This window comes from Ictidomys tridecemlineatus, chromosome 13 (assembly GCF_052094955.1).
Source record: "Ictidomys tridecemlineatus isolate mIctTri1 chromosome 13, mIctTri1.hap1, whole genome shotgun sequence".
Classification (NCBI taxonomy): Eukaryota; Metazoa; Chordata; class Mammalia; order Rodentia; family Sciuridae; genus Ictidomys; species Ictidomys tridecemlineatus.
The window spans coordinates 75,331,376-75,347,780 of NC_135489.1; positions in this window are offsets into that span (position 1 = coordinate 75,331,376).

Here is a 16,405-nt window from a genome sequence, read left to right on the forward strand (position 1 = left end):
CCCGGGCCCTGTGTGGACAACAGAGGCTAAAACTTGCTCCTGCAACCTAATGACTTGGAATGCAGCCCAGGGACCTGTACACAGGGCTTCAACCCCACTGGGCAGGTCCTCACCGTGTGGCCATGCGTAAGTGGCTTGCCTTCTTAGAACTTCTGCTTCCTCCTCCCTGGGAGAATAGCAACTGCCCCACCCAGGGACACTGGAGAAGGAAGTGAATCCATGACCCAGTCCCATCTCACTCCACAGCTGACAGGCACCAGCTTCTCCCTTCTCCACCGTCCCCAACAACTAGCAGAGAGAGTCCTCAAGGCTGATGGTGTCGGGTACATTGGTGAAAGCAGGGTATTTTGAGATGATTTCAAATTTAGAGCAAAGTCTCAAGAACAGAACAAAGCACCCCCAGTGCCTGGCTCTCGATATCCACCTCAGCCTTGTGGACCATATGGAACTTGGAGAGGCCCCTCCCACTCAGGTCTCCACTGAGTATTCCCTGAAGAAGGACACTCTCCCACATCACCGCCATGCAAACCGGCAAGTCAGGCCGCTCCAAACTACAGGCCCAGGTCAAGCCACCCAGCTGTCCCAGCAATGTCCTTTTCCCATTCTGCTCCAGATACAGCAGTGGTTCTCAACTGGGGCTGATTCTGGCCGTGCCCCCTCCCCCTCCGAGGTCCAGGGTCCATTTGGTAATGTCTGTAGAGGGCTCTTATTGTCATAACTGGGGACTGCTATTGGCAACTAGAGCTTAGGGGCTGAGTTCCTGCCAAACATCCCCCATATGCAAGAGTCATCCCCCTGAGCCCTCCAACCCAGCACCTTGGCAGGCTGTTTTTCTATTTATTCTATAGTAGCCCCATGGGCAGGGTCGCTGTCTTAGTTACCATGGTATGGCCGCCCTGTAGGAAAGAGTCTGTCACATAGTATATGCTCAGTAAGTACTTTAATGAACCAATGTTTATTTTTATCCCCAATAAGCTCTTCAGGTTCATTGTTAAACCCAGGCAGCTGGCAAACACCAGCCAACTCCCAGTGCAGCAGCCCCACTGCCTCCACACTGGTGTGGAGAGTGTAATGGGTCATGAAATTACATCCGTTAGCATGCACATGCTTATACATCTGTTTTGCAAACATTTCACCCTATGAAAATATCTAACGAAAGTACAAAATTCTTAAGAGACAGCAGCTGGAAGTATTAGTTGAAATTAGAGAGGATCATTGTCTCCATTAAGTAGTGCCAAATTTTGCAACACAAGTAACATCTTCTTGTTAATGCTCAGAAGTTGTCCGCCTCATTAGGCAGATAAGACACCCTGTGATTTGGATGCAGAGTGGCCCCAGTGATAAATGAAACCCTATTATGACAGCTTCCAGTCTGGAATCCCTACTTTTTCTTGATTGCTCCACATGAGGTAGCCTGAGCACCTCTCAGGATAAGCTCAGCTATGCCACAGTAACAAACAAACCCAGCCTCTGTACCTTCATGAGACAAAATGATTCCTTGATGATGTCTGATATGGCAGGACTGCCCCCCTCGATCTGGCAGCTAATGCCTACGGAACATGCGGTCTCTCTGGTCACTCATGCATGGGAAGAGGGATCAGAATAACTTCTGCTCTTACCTTGCTCAGCCCAGGAATGAAACGTGTCACATCTGTTCTCAGCCCCATAGCCAGGACTAGTCATGTGGCCTCACCTGACTGCAGAGAGGCTGGGGACAATGGGGCACACATGGAGCCTTGGTACCTAGCCATGGTTGCCGTTCCTAGCTGGTCCACCTTCACCTACGGGCTGAAGGAAGGAGAGGGGACTGGTAGACGTTATATGCCTCTCTCTAACGTGGACCCCTCCCACTTTGAGCGCCTTTGGGTGGTTATCAAGATGTAGCTTATCATAATCCTGTAGAACCTGACCTTCAGCTTCAGGCAACCCAGATTCTAGACCCAGCCTCTCTATGTGCAGCTGTGGATGCTTCGAAGTCACTGTGGTTTTCTCAACCAGTCACTCATCTGCAATTACAGTGGCGTGGCGCCCACCTCCCAGTTTTGGAGGGCAAGCTAGTTGGAAACACGTACGTGTTGAGAAAATATCAGCTGTGCCGGGCTTGAAGTGGAGCTGGACTCAGGGTCCCAGATCCTTCACTGACAAGCCCTGATTAGCCTAGAGCAGCAGCAAGGGTCTCTTAATCAAATCCAAAAGCAACCACCCAATAAAACAAGCATCAGGACTTGGCCACAGAGGAGTGGGGTTCCCAGGGTACTGGACTGTTGGAGGCAGAGATACCTGGTCAGGGACCTCAATGTCTTCCCACTTTTAAATGGGACTTGCTAGTGACGACTCCCTTAAGTGAAAGCAAATATATCTCTGGGTCAGTTCTCTGGGTGTGATACTGACACTCGGGCAACAGAGAGATACCTAGAAGCCACAGGAATAGGATTCTCAGAGCCATCTGCCCCATCCAGAGAGAGTTACCATAAAGCCCTCCATTGGGGATGCAGGCTCTACTGTGAAGTAGGGCCCCCTTGCTCTATGTGGTCACGTGCTTCTAGGAAAGAGTTTGTATTCTTATCTAATTTTATGAGGAGTTATATATTTCATGATGGTGTTTGGCTACAAGTAATGAAAATTCTGACCACGGTGGCATAAATGATTTGGGAGTCATTTGAGGGCTGCAGATGTTGACGTATGACATCAGGGTGGCCTCGCTGCCACCCTCCTAAATGGGAAGAAGCATTGCCTGCTCCTTCATGGTCATTGAGCCTGGGAAGCCCAGGTCCCCTCTACTGTAAGAGACTTGGGCCGCACTGCACTTGGTCAGAGTTGAATCCCACGCCCACTCCTAGTTGCAAGGAAGGATGGGAAGACTAAGTCCCCATGTTCTTCAACTGTATCACAGGTCAGAAGAGGAGGGTCAGACACTGGCGGTTGGTCAGGCTCTCGTGTCCACAGCAGAAACTCACCCAGGTGAACCACAGCAGCTGTCCCTGGCTCACCTGTGACACTGTGGGCATCCTCATTAGCTGTGTGATTCCTGAGGCTGAGAGCTGAGGCCCCTGCAGGAAGAGGCCCCCCAGGGTGGGCTGAGGTTTTCCACTGAGAGCTAATTACCTGTGGCAAGTGTCGGCACTCCCCGCCGGTCCCTGTTTCCCAAGTCGCTGTGACTCTGGAAGGTTGGGCCTTGGGGAGCTCTAGATGGATAATAGCTCTTGGGTGCATTTTCCTGTTTTAGCACAGGAGTGGCATGGTCCTGCGGGGGACTGTCACCCTGGTCAGTTAGAAACCTGAAGTAAATGAACAGAGCAGGCCTCCCCCCAAACAGTGCTCAGAAATCTGAGAGGTGAGCAATCAGAGAGGTGAGCAATGTAAACAGGATTCATGAGTCAGCTTGCCTGTGGAGCTTCCATATGTTTTTCTTGCAAATCTCAAGAACTTTGACTCAGGGCAAGTCTCAGACGTGGTTGAGAATGTCCACCTGAGAGATGGTTAGTGGACAGAAGCTAAAGGGAAGAGGTGTCCAATACCTGGCCCTCTCAGGACACCCGCCGGCCCCTGCGATAGTCCCCCACCCTTCCCTCTGCGGTCCCCCTTCTCTGCCTTGAAACACAGAGTCTACCCAGCATGTCCAAGTGCCAACTGGAGTTAATTCTCATCGTCTTCACTGTAATTTAAAGGAGTTTTCACAAATCTCTGTCATGTAGGCTTTTTGCTTTCAATGTCAGCAAGAGTGATTTTGGTTAAACCCCATCTTGGAGCTCACCTACTCTCAGTGAGATGGAGGGCACTTTCCTGGCCCGAGGCCTGGCTGGCAGGTTTATTTTGTTTGAACTGTGCCATGTTTTCAAAATGAGATTTCATTTAAGACTCTCAGCACTCAGCAGCAGCTGCCTATCTGACTCAGGGCTGCTACAGTCCCCACCAGGCCCTATTGCCTTGCACTCTGCCTTTTCACAGTCTTTGGGAGGCTGTTGTGGACCCTTGCTTTGGTGTCCCTTGTCCAGATGTCTCCAGGGCAGCCCTGTTGAAAGGACACGGCAGGCGTTTCTCTGGGAAGGCTCCAGGTGTCTTCCTGTCTGCCCACCACCTTGGCTCCCTAGTGTGGCAGGGGCAGCAGCGTACTGTCACTTGGGGATTATTAGGATTTGAGAATCAGGGGCTTGTCTCAAGGCCTGCCCAGGGGAACCCCATGATGTGACCTAGACCCCCAGAGCTGGACTAAGGGAGAGGTTCTCAACCTGGCTGCTGAGGAAGGACCCAGGTTCATCCGAAAGCCCCCCTCCCACACAGTCCCTGAGAAGTCCCTGGGACCCTGAGAAGCCAGGCTCGTGGGTGCCCCAGGTGATCCCACTTCCCCAGGAAGTTAAGAAACTGCTAGAAGGCTTACTTCTCACCCAGACTGGTCTTTGTTTTATTAATTTAAAAAATTTATTATTATAAAACATCACATGCGTTTGGTAGGAATTTAGATAAGTCATATAAGCAAAAGTAAAAACTTGGAGACCAGCAGTCTTAATGTGGTCCCTCCAGCTTCTTAGCAGAGTGTGTACGTGTGTGTATGCACATGTGTAAGCGTGTGTGTTATATATCTTTGAACAAAGTGAAAAGGCATCATACATGCTATTTTCAAAACTGCTTTCCTTAGTTAAAAGTCTCTAGGACTGGGGACGTGGCTTGGTGGTGGAGTATTTGCCTGGTGTACACAGGCCCTGGTTCCATCCCCAGCACCGCGTGCGCGTGCGCGCGCACACACACACACACACACATACTCACACACACACATGGATTGCTTTTTTCTATAGGAAAATAATTTGTTTCTTTCTATAAGAAAATCAGCTCAGTTGGCCCACAGGTATCCCTTACAATTAGTTGTTCCTTTAAAGCTAAAGACGCCCAGGCCCTAACCGGGCCTGTGCTAACTCCACCCATCCCCATAAACTCTGTGGCCTGAGCGAACCAGTGCCATAGCCCCCCTTCCCCCCTCTGTCTCATCCTTTAATTTTTCATCCTTTACTTTTACATGAATCTGGGTTGCTGGGGTCAGATCATTTATTTTGCTTAAGTTCCTACTTTCTGGACTTCTTATCTGGTCACTTCCTCATGGTGTAACTTAGCTTATCGCTGTATCCTAGTGAGAGATCTTTATCCACTGCAAATTCTAGAGTGCCCCTCAAACCCAGTGAATTAAAGTCTTCAGAAACTATGGCCTGGGAATCTTCAGTCCTTGCACTTCCTTGGGTACATCTGAGTTTGAGAACTAAGGTGTCCTGGCTCCTTCAGCTGAGAAAAATGAGTGGCCTTTTACTGTACAGAGAACATTGCCTTGTAGGTCTGCATTCAGATGGTGTTCGGTGACCTCAGAGCTTGGCATCCCTCTCCAATGCTGCACTAATGGGGCCCAGGCCCTGCCATTGGTTTACATTCATTCTGTGATGAGAGTCTCCCCTGGGCTGGAAGGAGCTTCCATCCGCAGCCAGCAGCTGGGGCTTTTGCTAGGGGCTGTGCTTGCAATTTTCCCAGCAAAATGCACGCTCTGAGTCCTGGCGGTGGGGTCTGGCCAGGTGTGGCTAAGTGGGGATAGGAAAAGCGTGGAATATTCCAGAAAGCCTCAGACACTGGTGTGAAGCTGAGACTCAGAAGTGCTCAGTCCTACTCTAGCCCCTTCCTGCTACATGGAGCAGGTTCATGAGAGGCCTGTGGCACCGCAGGACAGGGCAGGGCAGAGGCTGCTGGGAGCTCAGGCTCAGGGCTGCTGCTTTTCTCCAGGGAACCAGAGGTAGTGCTTCAAATGCTGCTTCTCAAACTGGGGCACACATCTGGAATACGTAATCGCTCTTTATTTGTTTAATCAAAGAAAAATATCATCACACATATATTACCTAGGCACTGTAGAAGTTTAGGAAAGTAAGTATGGCAAAACCAAGAACCTAAAATTGCCCTGAGATTCCCACTCCTGATGCTACTGTGTATCCTTGCAGATGCTTTCTAGGCAGGCATGCATGCACCTTATGTGTCGACACATGTGTACGCGTCTGCAGACAGGCCTCTTGCTTGGAGTTTCTTCTTGGTGGAGGTTTGGGTCTGTCTCAGTGAAGCACTCTCTGTCGAGGGGCTCCGGCCCTGGACGATCCCTCCAGGGTCTGGATAAACTGTTGGAAAGGTCAGGTTGATTCTGGTTCTTTGGAGCAGTGCCAAGCACACTCTAGCTGGTAGCTGGCCTCGGCAGCTCCTTCTGTGATCAACACGGTCCCCAAATTCAAGGGCATCTCACTCTCTATGCATGTGTTCTCTCCGATGCCTTCTGCCTGGGGTTTTTCCTCATCTCAATATTTCAGTGCCTGAAACAAACGAGGCAGTGAGGTTTGTCATGGTAGGACTGCCCACACCATCCTTCTTGGGCAGGCAGAGATTAGAGAGTCAGAAGCAAAGCTGTGCTCAGTGTCCAGCGTCCCCAGCCCAGGTGAACATCTCTCATGGTCCTCAGTTTCCAGGGAGTATCCCAACCAAGCTATGCCAACATTCACTTTGCTACTCTTAAGTAAACAAAGCCAGGGCACCAGTCCTTCTAGGGTCTGCCCCTGAGTGACAGCTGATTCATCCACTCTCTCCTCTCAGGGTCCCAGGGCTCTGAGCTCTGCTGCTTCCTGCTGGCTTCTCAAACTCTCAGAACATAGGGAATTTCAAAGATTGCATGGTATTAATCTAGTCATTTTTAAAGGATGAAGTTGGAGGCACTGTGGGTTTCCATTCATTCAGGAACCATTAAATGGTGAGAAAGATCATTTCAATGAAAGCTCTGGAGAACTCTCACAAACAAGGCTTCCCAAAGAGTGGCCAAAACGTCACAAGAAACCAGGCCCACTGAGGTCTACAATGTGAGGTCCTTGTGTGTTTTGACTCTCAACTATGGCTGCCAGGTCTTTAAGAATAAAATCATGTGATATCCTGGCTGAGATTACCAGTGTTCTGTGGAAAGTCACCCTGGGCTTCGATCTCAGTTTTCAACGGTGAATCTCATGCGTGGCCTCGGAAAATCCCAACACAATTCATGGCAATACTTCTCTGAAGTCAGTTCCAGTACTCAGTCTCGAAGGGGAATCACACCAGAGTTCAAGCCCAGGCGGACCCAGTCATGTCTTCCACAGCCACACAAATGACCACAATTCAAACCAAAACACTGCCAAAAGGCCCTCATCTTCTTCCATATAGACAATACTCATAACCTCTGGCTGGAGGTTTCCATGAGGGGCGCAGCCTAAGACAGTGTCCACAATAAGCTCCCTTGCCCATCATTTGCCTAATGTCAGGGTGGCCTGGACACCCTTCCTTTGAACCAGGAGTGATCAAATAGGCCTGCCTTTAATACTGCTCAGCTTCTCCGCTTGGAGGCCTGCTGATCTTGGGGTATAGATTCTTTGTGTGAATTGGAGTCATGAGAAAACCCAAGCACATAATGGCTAGCCTCTGCAGGGCTTTGAAAAACTCATTTGACGCAAAGGATCCCTATTCTCACTTGATGGTGAAAGACTCCCAGATTCCCCAACCCGGAATGGACCACGCGAGACACTGGATGCAATCAGCAGAAGGATTTATTCTCACAGGCGCCCATGGGTGCACAGCAACACCTCAGCCGTAGGTTCGGTGGCTTGCACACCCGGGCTCGGGGGTACAGAGTTTTTATAGGCAGAGGGGGTCAGTTTTCAGCTTAGCACAGCAACAGCCATTCTATAGGTTCCTCGGAATTCAGTCCTGGGGTCACCTGGGAGATAAAATTGTTTTTTTCCACTTTACATTCTCAGAAAAGAATCCCATAAATTACATCCCGTCCTTATTGTTCCCGTTTTTACCCTATTTCCTCAGGCTTGTCTTTCCCAGGATTATCTATATGGAACATCTGGCGGTGGCATTGTATAGCGTTTGGAGTGTTACATGCAGTCGGGGAGTGCTACGTGCGGCTGGGGAGTGCTTGTGCATGGGGACTTTCTAGAGGGCGCCGGGGTCAGAATTCTTAACGTTGAGTCTGGGGCCCTGCAGTCGTTCATTCCTCTCTTTTCTATATCGTGGATATAATCTTATATCCATTGATCCTTCTGCTCAGATTCCAACACTAGCTCGGCTGACGGCTCAACATGTTGTTGGACCAAATGGTATTGCTGTGTAAGGACCATAGTTTGGATTACGGACAGCCTTTCCTTTATAAACTGCATTAATCTGTTGAATATGCAGGGTCCAAACGTTAAAATCAACAGCAACACAATCAAGGGGCCGGCTATCGAGGATAGTATAGTAGTTAACCAAGGAGACTTATTAAACCAGCTTTCAAATCACCCTTGCTGGGCTTCAAAAAATTTTTTTCCCTTGGCTAACCTCTCAGTAGTGGTCACATGGGGGCTTGCATTCAATAGGGGGAATAAAGAATACAAGGTAAGAAAAATCAACAGCGAGTGAGTCTTATCTTTAGCGGATTCTGGGTGCGTTGCAACTTCCATTCTGGATCCAGAGGGGTGTCTGCGGACTCCTGTGGATGTGCAGCAGGATGGGAAGCGTGGATGCAAGTGGTGATGCCGTCCACCTTGATTGTAGTAGTAGTGGTCAGCAGAACAGAGTAGAATCCTTTTCACCATGGTTCGAGGTTCTTGCTCTGGTGCCTGCGTACCTAGACGGTGTCTCCGACTTTGAAGGGATGTGGCAGTGATGGGGTTTTGAGTTCCTCTTTGTATGCTGCGGCTAGAGGCTTTCAGACCTCGTTCTGGACCAATTGCAAGGCACATAAATAAGTCTGCATAGATGGGGTGAGGGAGGTATAGGTTTCAGTTTCATAAAAGTTAATAGCGGGTGGTGGTGCACCATACAGAATTTCAAATGGGGTTAGTCCCTGTGGGCCTGGGGTGTCCCTCCATTTTAGATTTCACTCAATATTAGACCCGATTTACCTAACTATATTAACTACCTAACTTTAAATTTGGCTTCATTTCCCCCTCTAATTTGGGAACTCCTTACTGCTGTAAGAAAAGGGGACGAAGATCTTTTAGGCTTCTTCAGGCTGACAAAAAGGGGCAATGTTGGGGCAAGCAGTTTGGAGTCCCCTTTTTTTTAAAAAAAAATTGGGTCTATCAAGTGGTCCATGATAGGCTGGAGGGCCATTTGAGTGATGGATAGTCTATAAAAGAAACAAGAATTCATTAGTACTGGAACCATATTGACGTAGCAATAAATGCCATAGTACAGGAATATGCCAATGAGTATGATGGCAAAGTCAAAGACAATGTTTTTCATCAGAAAGTTCCAAAAACCAGAAGCTAAGGTATTGTTTCCATGATAAAGTTGCTGAGGACATGGCTTCTATCTGAGCATGTAAATCTTTAAGGATATTTGTCACATTGTCAGAAATGTCAGGGATGTCAACACAACAACTAACATTTAGGGTTACAGATGTCTTTTCCCTTAAGATATAGTCTAATAATTTAATGCCATCTGATCCTGCAAAATCCTTTTACTGCCCTCTGTGTCTAATAGAGAAATCTTTAATTTTGCTACTCAGGGCTGGATAACAATACTGGCAAACATCAAGCCTACCTGCGTTGGTTAGAAATAAAGGCCTTAGACTAAAACTACTCTAACAGTCCCTTTGACAGTTATCAGGCATTTTTGTCTAAGAATCTCTTTTGTAGCCTCCAGTCTACTTAATTATGGAAGTTACATTTAACTATTATTATCATTTAAAATGTCCAGGAATAGCTATGTTTTGGCTTCGACCATCTTTGCTAAGTGTTTAAGATGAAGCAAGTCAAACTGACTTTGTTTCCATCTATTTATTAATAGTCAGTTGAATCTCCTGGGAGTCCTCGGGAACTTTACAGCAGCTTTTCAGTTCTGCTAGTGCCATTTGCGCTAGGATGGGTCCAGGCCTTGCTTGACCATGTGCCTTCCCTCGGAAGCATCAGGGATGTCTCCCTTCTCTGATGACCCTCCTCTTCACAGCAAATGCACTGATTGGCTTTCTGTCCTCCACTGGTCTCATTAATCTCCCTGATCAGGAGGTTATGTGGCCTAGAGTTGCAGAGCCCTTTGGAGAAGACCCTATCCCTGATTCAGACTGACTCAGAGGGCAAGAGCCAAATATTGGTTTTCTTGGCCCCTTTAATTTAACTTTAATTTTAAAACTTAATCTTAAACATCCAGCAAATAAACTTCAACAGCCTTATACTAAGTACTGGGCTTCAGTACCTATCTCTCTATTCTGTAGGTGATAACTCCTTATCTTAAGTTAAGCCAGGTTGTGAGTTCTTAAAGCAGTACCTCTTTAAAACATTAAAAGGCAATCCTTAGACCATCTAAAAGCAAACTACAAAACAAAACTAACTAGGATAAAAACATATTTAGTTTATGTAATAGCTACCTTGAATTCTGGCAGAGTTATACATTATAATCCCATTTGAGATCCTGGCAATCGTGACAAAAACCAACTTTTGGACACAACCTTAAATGCACTGAAATCTGGCCTACTTCTTTCATAGTCACTTTCACATACAGTGAGATGGGACATAGAGCCTTATCTCAAGGTGGGGCTCTTCATGCAGTCTCTCTTGGCAGATACAGACACACTTGACAGAAACAGTCTTAAATACTATAGTTCTGAAGCTGATCTTTGCTTTTTAGACATCATTTTACAAAGCCTACATAAATTGTTGTGAACTTGAGCAAACACAACATAATATCACATCTAAAACAAGAATTAAAGAAAGGCCGAAAGCTTTTAACCTTTTGTAGAAAAGTAGCAAAGTACTTCTGTGTTTTACAATAAAACCTTTACCCAGATTAGGCTCTCATTAACTTAAAAATACATTTAAATTGTGTCTTAGTATAGAAAGCAACATAGAACTTTATATATCTTACTGATAACAAGTTCAGTTATAGAACACAAATGATATAATTGAATCTCCAACATGTTTTTTTTTTTCTTTCTTTGAACCTAAAATTACCATACAACTTTAGAACACCAGTTTGTAAAGCTTCTACTTTACAGACTTGTATACCTGGAAGGTATGAACATATTAGTAACATCACAATTGCATTGATGATTTTATGCTAACCAAGTTTGGCTTTTAAAGAAATAACATAGCACAATTTTCTAAAACAACAGCACTTGTTTAATCAGCTGTTTAATTTCTTAAAGATTACCTGTTCAAAAACTTACACTTGTAACCAACTTACACAGACTTTTTTATCACTTACTTAAACCCTCTTATTTACTTAAACTCTTATCCAGAAACACATTTTTCCTCTATTAAATCCATACCTAGAACCTTCTAGTTTCTCTTTTTTATCTGTTAACCTCCTTCTGTTCACATCTTGAAACAATACTTGTAAACTTTTGAATTTAAGCAGAGTTAACATTTTATTAGGGCCTTTTTGAACACCTAGAGGAACTTATAAGTTTAATCTTAAAGACATCTTTTCTTTTATCTGTTTACCCAATCTAAATTGAACCATTTGAATCACATGAATCAAAGATATTTGGATCCATTTTTAATTTTTCATGAGCGCTCCTCATCTGTCAATTGTTATATCACTGCAGGATATATGGACATACACACATACAGACATACCGACATACAACACATAACAGGAGTGTGCACACATAACAATGATAAAGGCCTCGTAGTTTTTCGCAGATGAAATCTCCATTGCAATGTTCCAAAAAAAAAAAAACTGATCAGAAAAATATTAACCTAGGTCTGTAGAATCAGAATCACAAGCTCAAAAGAAATACAGAATTAAGAAAAAAAACAAGAGTCCTAAAAAAAGATGACTGGCCAGTAGTTAGTAAATACCATACAATTTACTTCTTGGTTTGGTCTAGTTTGAGATCAGGTAAAAAGACACTTTTACTCCTTTTTTTTTTCCCCTTGGGCCTGAACTCCAAGCCGCTTCTGTTTGCATACCGGCTTAAGCCCTGGCTAAGATCTGGAAGGAGCAGGGAAAAACTGCTATTTTGAGCAGACACTTTAGGCCTAAGGCATTTTAACCTTAAGTTATATTTACAAATTTAAGAAGCAATTTTTAAAATTTTATATCCTTTTATACTAGAAAAACTTGTTCACATAAAACTAGAAATAGGATCTCTACCATCAGAAGAAATTTCTTTAGGACCTCTAAGCCACTTTGCTTTTTCTGAAGTTTTTAAAGTAGCATTAAGTTACATTAAATTTGCCCACACACTACCATATATATCTGAAATTAAGCTTTGAAAATTTCTAAGACTGTTGGTATTTAATTATCTAATGTTATTGTAATAAGCCAGACTAACGTTGTAATTTAACATCTTTTTTTTTCCTGAATCTTACACAATGAGGGGGACAGATATCATATCACAATTTACTATTTTTATCCCAGTTAATGCACTGGTACACCTTAGTGAAATCTTTTCAGGCTACCCCGTTCAAAATTGAAACCCTTTAATTTTTTTTTAATCCCAAGTATTTAAGTTTTTTTTAGCATGAACTTTCTGAAATCAAACTAAACAATTGCTTAAACCCAACTTTTAAGTGCAAGATAGTGCAATGCCTTAGAAACCCATTCAGATGCCAGATTGTTAAAATAAAAAATTAATTTTTAGACACACATTTAACCTAGATTATCCCTAAGAAACAATCAGACAACCAGATAAGAAAATATCTCTCCAGGTTTTGAACTTTCATTTAATTATGACTCCCATCAGTGGCACCTTAGATTTCCCATGAGTGGACCAGATATTTTCACATAGAGGCAATTCTCAGTGTGACTGACTTACTGCATTTAGGTGGAGTAATCCTTACAGTGCAGAAAAAAATGAGGAAATTTCCCCAAAGCAAAAAAGGCTCTGGCAGCTGCTGGGAATTCCTCAGTTTTTCTCTTTCACTTGCAAGATTAGCTCTCCTCCAGTTTGGTTTGACCTTAGGCACTAGGCACATTTTTTCTTTTTTTTTTCTTTTTTTTAACCAGCTCCCAAAAAGCTCATCCTCTGCTTGCAGTTGTTTCGAGTGCTAGGTTTAAAAACCCCTCCGGAGTGTCAAAATTTGTGACTGAAAATTTGGTTTCCATCCCCCAAAGCCAATTAACACCAATTTAATAATGAGGACCGGGTTTTGAGAAAAGTTAAAGGGAGATATCAAAGTTCTTAGATCCCCAGCAGGCATTTCTTAACAGCAGCGGGTGTACTCAGGCCAACTATGGGAAGAAAAGAAAACACTGCTTCCCTAATCTCGTTTACAATTTAGGTTAAAATCTAGCTAAAGTTATCTCCACACCTCTAAGGCAGATTAGAATTTGGGACGCTGCATCGGTTCAAAGTAAAACAATGCCATCACATTTAACAGAGACACAGACAAAAAGACACACAGAGACACACACAAAGACATAGATTCCCTTTTCAGATTGTCAAAAAAAAGGAAAATGGGTGCTGGCCCGAAGCTGACTGGGGTCTTCCCTTCAGACAAACGGATTGGGAGAGCATCCCCCTCAGATTGGGTCTGACAACCCCAGATTGGGAGATAGAATACAGAGATGGAAACAATAACACAATAATCACAATAACACTACAATCAGACCAAATAGAAAGAGCACTGCCCAACTTCAGATCAGATGGCTTAGGTGGAGCAGAAGCCCCACCATTGCCTACAAATACAGATGGCTTAGATGGAGCGGAAGCTCCACCCGCCGCCTACAAAAATCCCTGGGACGTCTCCCGGAGTGGCAGGGGAGAAGTCCGAGTTCGTCAACTCCTTCTCAAGCTGCCCAGAATACTAGGTGACTACGCATAGTCTCAAAGACATTACAGACGCTGCACAAGACATTAAACACAAGACAAGACAAAGAGCTCAAGCTGGCCGGCTTACCTCCCAGTGATGTCCAGTGTCCTCCGGATTTGGGACTGGGCTGAACCGGTGACCCTGGACGAGCCCTCAAATGAAAGACCACCAGATTCCCCAACCCGGAATGGACCACGCGAGACACTGGATGCAATCAGCAGAAGGATTTATTCTCACAGGCGCCCATGGGTGCATAGCAACACCTCGGCCATAGCTTCGGTGGCTTGCACACCCGGGCTCGGGGGTACAGAGTTTTTATAGGCAGAGGGGGTCAGTTTTCAGCTTAGCACAGCAACAGCCATTCTATAGGTTCCTCGGAATTCAGTCCTGGGGTCACCTGGGGGGTAAACTTGTTTTTTTCCACTTTACATTCTCAAAAAAGAAACCCATAAATTACATCCCGTCCTTATTGTTCCCGTTTTTACCCTATTTCCTCAGGCTTGTCTTTCCCAGGATTATCTATATGGAACATCTGGCAGTGAAATTGTATAGCATTTGGAGTGTTACATGCAGTCCGGGAGTGCTTGTGCATGGGGACTTTCTAGAGGGCGCAGGGGTTAGAATTCTTAACGTTGGGTCTGGGGCCCTGCAGTCTTTCAATGGAGGTCAGGAACCTTACAGAGGAAGGCAAGAAACTTCATCCACAATGACTGCTTTTTTGCCATATTGGCTTTGGATGCACATATAGGATCTTTCTTGAGATCCTTAAGGGGCTGACAATCTAAGCCACAACCTCACACAGGGCCAAGAGGCTGATTCAGACACATCCCTTTGTAAAGCAATTAAGCAAAGAGCCACAGGTGATGCCCATTCGTTTGCATTTGAAAACTGTTTTTTTCAGGCTTCACAAAAAGATGCCCTGAGGCAAAGACCTTGATGACATCCAGAGAAACAGAACAATAGGTAAGCAAAAGGCCCAAAGCAGGGTTTCTCCACTGAGACTTTACTGGGCCCACTAATATCTGAGTTTTCTGAGATGCTGGCCATTCCTTTCAGCTATCCAGTACATGGCCATGTCACCAAGCTTGGAGATGGTACATATCTTGGACACAAAACCATGAGCCTATTCTGGAGAGTGGCCAGAATTCAGGAAAAAAAAAAGAAATTAGGAAGATAGTAGGTGTTGCCCATGGATAAGGCAAGCCACAGTTTATTCATAAATTGGGCAGGATGAATGCTGGAAGCTTTCTACTAGACAGGACACATCCATTGATTCATTCTCTTTTCTAATGTCTACAACCACGGACACAGTGCGATACACAGACATAGCAACACTTACCTGGTCAAAAGACTTGCTAGAAACATTCCACTCCAAACCAAACAAACCGCCTTTCCTAGCTCTTCTCAGAACATGAGACAAAATCACAAACAAACACCCACACCCACAAAGCCACCTCCTTTCCCCAAGGAGGTCTATGACTACCCGCAGTGCCCTCTGACTTGTGGGCCATACTATGTTCCCCCAAAATGGCCTGTCCTGTCTCAGATCTGGCCTCCTTGGCCAATTCTGTGAAGTTGTCAGGAGCCAGGGGTGAGCCACTACCTGCTTTCTCAGGAAAGACCCCCTTCAGAGCTTTCCTAGCAATTGGCCATCCTCACATCTGTAGGTACCAAGAAAGACTGACTCTGTCCTTGGTAAATCAAAACAAGTGAGCCCACTGGGACTGGCACTGGGACTGCCTCTGGGTGCCTGGCTTCCTGGATCCCAAGTTCAGAGAGTTCCATCACCAAGGAAGTGTGGTGAGGTCACTTCCTTCAGGAACTGAATGAGGTCACTGCCTTGGAAACCACTTTGTCCTAACTGTTGCTTCCAAGGGTCCCATGAGATGGAGGCTGCCCCTGCTTCCTGTGACACTTTCACAAGTTAGAATGGTATATCAACCATAGGCACCCAGGGAAAGCTCTCCACACAGGCCTGGTTTGGTCCATCTTGTCTACATTAAGAAGAGAGAGGCTCATTCAGACACATCCCTAGATATTGATGACGTTGTTTGCCACAGAAGATGACCTTTGCTCTCTCAGGTCCTTCCTAGCTGCCGACATCTTCTCCAGAAATGATTTCTGCATGGACCTTTGAGGTTCTCACCAGGTGGAAGATGCCCTACATTCCTGTATTGTAAGACCAACTCTGTCCCTGCTCTTCTGTAACGTTAGATTGAGGGAATAGTGTATGCTTGGGGTTAAGAACATGTTCGATTTGGGTTAGGAATCATTCTGCTGAATGAAGAATGGTATTGGGAACCTGTGATATTTATAATAATATAGAGGTGAAATATATGTCTGAAATCTAAATAAGATTTGAAGGCCAGAAGGGCATTGGGCCCTTGATTGAAATACTTAGCTTTGAATTACATTGTGTACATATATCTCCCATAAATCCATATACAATGGCACATGATCTTGTACCTTGGATGATTGAATGTAGAAGAGAAAATCCAGTCAAAAAGGGATAGTAGGTAGGATTAGGAAGGTAGTCAGTAGGTTTAGGAAGAAGAGTGAGTATAATATTTGGACCAAAAGTTCTTTAGCAATAGGGTGTCTGTTAAAGATTGAATGTAAATGTG